This window comes from Hydra vulgaris, chromosome 01, assembly GCF_038396675.1.
Source record: "Hydra vulgaris chromosome 01, alternate assembly HydraT2T_AEP".
In the NCBI taxonomy this organism is placed as follows: Eukaryota; Metazoa; Cnidaria; class Hydrozoa; order Anthoathecata; family Hydridae; genus Hydra; species Hydra vulgaris.
Genome location: NC_088920.1, coordinates 15,812,832 through 15,819,567, shown reverse-complemented (window position 1 = coordinate 15,819,567; position 6,736 = coordinate 15,812,832). Strand labels below are relative to the sequence as shown.

Sequence of the window (6,736 nt, the reverse complement as noted above, 5' to 3'; positions counted from 1 at the left end):
AAAAAAACCCGGTTTCTGCGTAATATAAGATTTAATAGCTAGCTACTGACAGCAGAAGAATTATACAACTAGGGATAGTTTTCTTATTGCGTTTGCATAGTTATGCACATATGTGGGTTTAGAAAGCTCTTTTTTTAACACATTTATAAATAAAAATTACAATTTTTTATTTTAAAATCATGTTTTAAAAATAATTTATTTTATCAATTAACTTAACATAAATTTATGAATTGACATAAGTTTATAAAATTAGATGACTTTTTACAATTTAACAATCACATAAACAATGTAATAATTACATAACATAACATTAAAATAAATAGTAAAATTACAATTAAATAATTCTAGACAACTTGTCTTTAGTATTGACTGAAAATTTTTGTCTGTGACTTGAAATTGAAAACATCAAACATTGCTTTAATTTCTCATCCTGGCACATGTGTGTAAAGTCTTGGATAAGCTTTAATCCTCTCTCATCCTGGCACATGCGTGTAAAGTCTTGGATAAGTCTTACTCCTCTCTCATCCTGGCACATGTGTGCAAAGTCTTGGATAAGCTTTACTCCTCTCTCATCCTGACACATGTGTGTAAAGTCTTGGATAAGCTTTACTCCTCTCTCATCCTGGCACATGTGTGTAAAGTCTTGGATAAGTCTTACTCCTCTCTCATCCTGGCACATGTGTATAAAGTCTTGGATAAGCTTTACTCCTCTCTCATTCTGGCACATGTGTGTAAAGTCTTGGATAAGTCTTACTCCTCTCTCAGCACAATCATTTACTACAGTTAATTTTTCTATGAATTTTTTAGAACTTGATATCCTGAAAAATTATTCTGATCTCTAAAATAAAATATATACAGGCATTTTTAAACATTTTAAATGCTGAAAAAATTAATAAATTGAATCAATTAAAAGAAAAATTTACTTTGAGCTAACTTGCATCCATTCTGTTTCTATTGCAGATAGATTTAGTTGTTGAATTGGAATCCAACTTTGAGGTCCAACCAGTTCCCATAACTCTGGAATTTTCGTTATGTTAATGTTTAGAAAAGGTCGTTTTCCCAATGTTGATCTTGAAGGTTTAGGGTATAAAAATAAATTTTTGGCAATTTTTTCTTGTGTTATTGGCTAGCGTTTCATCGCATATAGCAAGTAAAACATTTCGTTCTGTAAGAAACCATAAATGATTTTTAAAACTTTTAATTGCTGCAGTTGAAATTGTTTTATTAAATGATCCATACTTGATCATGTCCATGATAGCACATAAATCTAAGTAAGGAGTGCCAATGGTGCTTTCTTGCACGAAACAGCCCAGTAAACTCAGCAACTTGATGAACTGTTGCTATTTCTTCTGCACTAATTATATCAAGTTGTTGCAAATGAAATGTAAGCAGTTCTATTGTCATGTAGTAGATAGCTTTTGATAAAAATCTTGCATGATGAAAAGCTATAGGTTTACGAAACTTAAAATTTGCTAGTTTATCACTGCCTAGCCAAACCAAAACAAGCTCTGCCAAATGCTTGTAGTCACCACATGGAAAATTGTCTGTGAACAAGGAACATTCAAGATAAATTTTGGTTTCAAAAGCCTTTGAAAAAATGTAATTCAAATTTGTTAATATGATTTTTTATTTAATTTAGAAAAAAGAAATATACAAATCTCAACCTATTCTTCTAAAAATGTTCCTTTTCGCTTGCTCCATTCAAACCTGTTCAGGTTGTTCAAATTTATGTACAGCTTTATAGTTTCCCAGAAATTTTGAATTTTTTTGAAAAGATTATCAACCGGTCTGCCTGAGACTATCCCAGAAACTGCAATTGCTGCATGCTAGATAATGACAAATGAGTTAATAAAAAAGACATTTAAACAGAACTAGAAAAAAAGTATTTTACAAATAAACAATAAATAGTTCTAATAGATTCTAACCTTAATATGGAGCTCATATACGTGATGTCTGCAAGTAAACCATATTAACAGTCTGCACATCCATTTTATTAATTTAAAAATGCAAACTAAACACTTAAAAATAAAAACAAACATTTAATTTATCTAAAAAATTGTAAATACGTCTAATTATTCTATTTTCACCATAAAAATACTCTTTTACTAACTTCGTATCAAAATGAACACAAAGTAGTTTTCCCTGGGATATTTTAATCAAATCTTCCTTTAATTTTGAACACTTATCACTAATTGTCAGGTTTTGTACCCAATTAAACATTTCCTGGGCCCAATTTTTTCGAATTTGGACTCACCCAATGAGTCTAAATTCGAAATTTTTGGAACAAAAAGACGCCAATATGTTCGAAGAAAAATTGGAGAAGCCTATCAGCCCAAGTGTTTAAACCCTACTATTAAACACGGAGGAGGCTCCATACAAGTTTGGGGCTGTTTACCTTTATCTGAAGTAGGTGATTTGATCAAAATAGAGGGACAACTCACCGGGGAACGTTATGTGGATATCCTAAGGCACCTTGCTCTATCTTCCGGAATGAAACTAATAGGTCATAATTTTATTCTGCAGCAGGACAATGACTCAAAACATTATTCCAGAATGGCAAAAAAATTATTTAAATGAAATCGCAGAGGAAGGAGTACTGGAATTAGTGACCTAACCTCTCCAAAATTCAAAACAGTATTTCATACAAGGCCGGATTTGAGATTTATAGAGATAGAGAATAGAATCCGAAGTAACAAAGTGACGAGTTCGATAAAGAGATGCAACCTTAGCAGATGCTAATTTTGCAACTGATTTGATATATGTTTTCCAAGAAAGATTGGAAGTAAGAGTTAATCCTAGAAGATGAAGAGTAGGTGACTCATCGAGTACATCACCGTTCATAAATATAGGAAGATCTAAATTATTGCGATAACGATTGGCTGAAAAAATTGAGTTTTATCTGAATTAAAGTTCACCAGCCACTGTGAGCCCATGATGTAGAAGAAGTGAGATCCTTTTCAAGCTCAAATGCCCCCTCCAAGCAATCAGAGGGTGTTGGTTTCTTATCACGACAAGAATAAATGGTAGTATCATCTGCAAACAATGCCACCTTAGATGTGAGAATATCTGGAAGATCGTTAATGTAAATTAACGATCTTCCAGATATTCTAAGTAATGGAATGAAGCCAATAATGATTAAATTAGCCACATCAACCGAAACAAATGCTGAATATAAAGGCCATTTTAATAACGTGGGAAGTGATAACATCAATTAGGGAAATGTTTTATGTTGTTTTGAAATGTAACTTATTGATTCTGAAAAGAAATTTTGACTTTGTATCTCAATGTTTGTATTAACCTTAGTACCCCTTAAAAACTACAAGCGTCTCTAGTACTAGTAAAAAGCAACAATATAGTTATCTGAAAAAAAAAAGAAAAACTTATTTTAGAATTGGTGCTTACCCATGCCAAAAAGTGTGTTTTTTTTATTTTAAAATTAATTTACATTTTATTTTTAAATTGTTTTTATTGCATTTTTCAAATATGAGAATAGTCGAACTTGTATTTTTTTGGAGAGAGTATTTATATGGAGTCTCAAAACAAATAATATTATGCGATAAAGCTCACGCAGTGCTTGACAAGAACATAAATTATGACTTTGTAGTTTTTAAGGTGCTTGCGTTTTTAAGGTGTACCTACCTGTAATTGAATTAATTTGAATATCAATGCGGGCCAATTTTAGTGATATATATATATCTTATATATCTGATATATATATCTTATATATCTGATATATATATCTTATATATCTGATATATATATCTTATATATCTGATATATATATCTTATATATCTGATATATATATCTTATATATCTGATATATATATCTTATATATCTGATATATATATCTTATATATCTGATATATATTTATCTTATATATCTGATATATATCTTATATACCTGATATATATATATATATTATATATCTGATATATATATTTTATATATCTGATATATATATATATATATATATATATATATATATATATATATATATATCAGATATATAAGATATATATATATCGGCTGTGATTAAGGCAAAAGGATGCATAGTAGATATTAGGAGTTTTTTATGAAGTTTGACATTAAAAAGTTTGTAATTGTTCCATATTTTGTGTGAATTACATGTGTTTTAATAAGTTTATAATGTAAAACTGTAAACTTAAATTTAAGAGAATTCTCCAGGATTTTTTGAAAAAATGTAAGTGGTCTAAAACATATTCACAGTACTGTGTGTGTGTGTGTATATATATATATATATATATATATATATATATATATATATATATATATATATATATATATTTGTTTTAAGATATTAAGTTTAAAAAGAAACATATTGTGTCATTTACCTAAAAATTGGTCAGCTACTATTGGAATTGAACTTCTGTTCCAGATTTTCTTCAGTAACAAAACAACACAAGTGCTTTTAAGAAAATTACATTCTCCAGGGTTATTGCAACCAATTTCAAAACTCCCATGGGGAAATTTGCTAGAAACACTGAGTCAGTAACTTGTAATTTTTTTTTTCTTGCATTAATTAGTTTGCCATGTAAATATTGCAAAACTTACTCCCAGTAGGCAATTGAGATGATGGTAGCATCTCAATGGTATCATTGATCAAAAAAACTTTATGTTTCAATCTTGTATCTTTTCCAATTTTATTTTAAATATTAAATTATATTTTTTTCTACTGTTAATGTAGATTATTATTTTTTCCGCTAAAATAAAACATAAAACAGGCAAATAATTAAAATTATTTTTGCTTTTTCTTTATTTGAAAAAAACAATTTTTCTACTTTAATAAAGCTTAAAAGCGTCATAAATATTTGCGATCTTAATAAAATAAACAGACCGGCAATCTGAAGGTATAGTAAAAACTGGTCAAATTTTTAAGAAACTAGGATAAATAGGTCAGATAAAAAATAGTACCTCAAAGATTGTAATATGATTTTTTTAGGTAAAAATTTGATCTTTGAGCCCATTGAGCAGGGTCTAAAAATTGTGTATATGAGTTAAATTTTGATTTTTATTGATCACAGAGTACACCCACAGTACACGGAAAACAGTGCCTTTTGATTATCAAAAATAAGGGGCGTTTGACCCAACCTAATACACGTAGTTAATTTTCAATTAAAATATTAATATTAGCACTTATCTGATGGGTTTAAGAAATTATAATTGGTAATTTTGAAAAAAAAAAAAAAGAATAGAAGCAAAAAAAAAAAAAATGCAGCTTAATAAATTCTAATATTTACATTTCCAAAGTTTTTTTTCAAGACTTCTTAAGTAAATAGAAAACTATAACTCTCTCTGGACTAACAGTTATTGTTACCAAGGTTCCTTACATCTTCAAGTAAGGCATCATATTGCATGCTTCTCAGTTTGCTTTGGTTATTTCTATGAAAGCAAGACACTGCTCCTCAATTTTAACATATGCATCAACAGCATATTGCTGAAATAGTTTCCTGCCATAATTTATTGAACGGAAGGTTTGTTTTACTGAAGATCAATAATTTTAAAACTGAGATAATTTAACATGATTTCTAACCAATGTTGCATGTTCAGGGTTACATGCCAATTGATAGTGCCATCTCTTGGAAAAAAAGGTGAATAAACCATAGGATCTAAGTTAGCTGACATACTCAATACAACTTTTAAATGACCTTTAGGTAAATAACTTCCCTGGAAACAGATGGAGCGTCATCTTCTTCAACGAATAAAACAGCAACTTTACTAACTATAGTTTGCAAATAAAACATTAAATTATGTAAGCAAAGTTGATTCTTATGTCATTAAACTATGTAAGCAAAGTTGATTCTTATGTCATTGCTTTCTAAAATTTACTGCTGCAAGTGGATCAGAGATATACAGTTGATAATATGGTTTTAATAAGCAAAAAGTGCTAAATTAAATTTATACGATTTTTTCAAAATAAAGAAAACAAAGAGTACCAGATAAAATCTTATTTAAAATAAAATAAATTTATAGATAAAATATATTTGCAAATCAAATCATAAAAATTTTTATTGTGCCATTTATTTTTCATTCATCATTTTTATTCATCTTGAGTATTGATTCAAAAAAATTTATAAGTTAATTTACTTTTAAAAGCATTTTAACATATTCAAAATGTCAATAAAAATATAAAGTCATTAAAAGAAAAGTTTCAAACTTGTATTTAAGTTATAAATATAATTCATTGAGTATTTTAGTGATACTTTTACTTATAATATCAAACATTTTAACATCATAAAATATTACGTATACTTATAGCATCATAAATTACTTATAGTATAAGTAAGTATAAGTATATCATAAAATATTAATTAGTATAAAAAATATATTGAGTTAATTATAATTAACTTTACATCTTAAAGATACTAAAAGGTAAAAGATGATTTGCATCGCGAATCAATTTTAAAAAATCTTGATTTGACTCATTTTGATGACCTATAACTTTTCATTGAAGCTCTTTAATTAACTGATTTTTTTTTTAAATATTTATTCAACACGTGTAGATCAACAGGCAACTTGATTTGTATTATTTTTTAACTAGTTTTTAAGATTAGGCTCTTTAAAATCACAAAAAAATTTCAATCCTAAAACAAAAATATCAACATCAATACTCAAATAGTGTTTTCTCAAGAACCATATTAGATATTGATCTAACATTTTTAAAACATGCTTTCCTCATATGTACAAAATCAAAAAGTTTCAATAAATCTGAGAT

At 27.8% G+C, this 6,736-nt stretch overlaps 1 long non-coding RNA gene across 1 annotated transcript; it reads right to left on the bottom strand.

Moving 5' to 3' along the window:
• Positions 1-258: 258 nt before the first annotated feature.
• Positions 259-1,827, bottom strand: LOC136074798 (uncharacterized). The gene is made up of 3 exons (XR_010635447.1): positions 1,665-1,827; positions 924-1,587; positions 259-838 (listed from the first exon to the last, which is right to left on the bottom strand). It is a non-coding gene; the product is annotated as an uncharacterized LOC136074798 (long non-coding RNA).
• Between the last annotated feature and the right edge of the window lie 4,909 nt (positions 1,828-6,736).